This window comes from Toxoplasma gondii, assembly GCF_000006565.2.
Source record: "Toxoplasma gondii ME49 unplaced genomic scaffold asmbl.645, whole genome shotgun sequence".
Lineage (NCBI taxonomy): Eukaryota > Apicomplexa > Conoidasida > Eucoccidiorida > Sarcocystidae > Toxoplasma > Toxoplasma gondii.
Window position 1 is genome coordinate 399 of NW_017383423.1, and position 1,313 is coordinate 1,711.

The following is a 1,313-nucleotide window of genomic DNA, read 5'->3' on the forward strand; positions in this document are numbered from 1 at the left end:
TGTTTCAAATAGCTCAAGAGTATCATCAGAAACTGGTGTTGCTGTTAAGGCTCACCAGGCGACCAAAAAACGTCGCGTTTTGATGTAGAACCTTGAGTGAGGCAGGCTTACACTTCTGTTTATGCCATAAAACACGAAAGAGGCCGGAAAATAGACGGTTGATTGAGTGTTTTTTTGGTGTTTTCGAGGTGGTCTGTCTCAGGAACATATTAACCTGGTTGATCCTGCCAGTAGTCATATGCTTGTCTTAAAGATTAAGCCATGCATGTCTAAGTATAAGCTTTTATACGGCTAAACTGCGAATGGCTCATTAAAACAGTTATAGTTTATTTGATGGTCTTTACTACATGGATAACCGTGGTAATTCTATGGCTAATACATGCGCACATGCCTCTTCCCCTGGAAGGGCAGTGTTTATTAGATACAGAACCAACCCACCTTCCGGTGGTCCTCAGGTGATTCATAGTAACCGAACGGATCGCGTTGACTTCGGTCTGCGACGGATCATTCAAGTTTCTGACCTATCAGCTTTCGACGGTACTGTATTGGACTACCGTGGCAGTGACGGGTAACGGGGAATTAGGGTTCGATTCCGGAGAGGGAGCCTGAGAAACGGCTACCACATCTAAGGAAGGCAGCAGGCGCGCAAATTACCCAATCCTGATTCAGGGAGGTAGTGACAAGAAATAACAACACTGGAAATTTCATTTCTAGTGATTGGAATGATAGGAATCCAAACCCCTTTCAGAGTAACAATTGGAGGGCAAGTCTGGTGCCAGCAGCCGCGGTAATTCCAGCTCCAATAGCGTATATTAAAGTTGTTGCAGTTAAAAAGCTCGTAGTTGGATTTCTGCTGGAAGCAGCCAGTCCGCCCTCAGGGGTGTGCACTTGGTGAATTCTAGCATCCTTCTGGATTTCTCCACACTTCATTGTGTGGAGTTTTTTCCAGGACTTTTACTTTGAGAAAATTAGAGTGTTTCAAGCAGGCTTGTCGCCTTGAATACTGCAGCATGGAATAATAAGATAGGATTTCGGCCCTATTTTGTTGGTTTCTAGGACTGAAGTAATGATTAATAGGGACGGTTGGGGGCATTCGTATTTAACTGTCAGAGGTGAAATTCTTAGATTTGTTAAAGACGAACTACTGCGAAAGCATTTGCCAAAGATGTTTTCATTAATCAAGAACGAAAGTTAGGGGCTCGAAGACGATCAGATACCGTCGTAGTCTTAACCATAAACTATGCCGACTAGAGATAGGAAAACGTCATGCTTGACTTCTCCTGCACCTTATGAGAAATCAAAGTCTTTGGGTT

General features: G+C 43.6%; 1 non-coding gene across 1 annotated transcript; it reads left to right on the forward strand.

Moving 5' to 3' along the window:
* Window positions 1-234: 234 nt before the first annotated feature.
* Window positions 235-1,313, forward strand: TGME49_459660 (the record flags this gene model as incomplete). The annotated part of the gene is made up of 1 exon (XR_001974310.1): window positions 235-1,313. It is a non-coding gene; the product is annotated as an 18S ribosomal RNA (ribosomal RNA).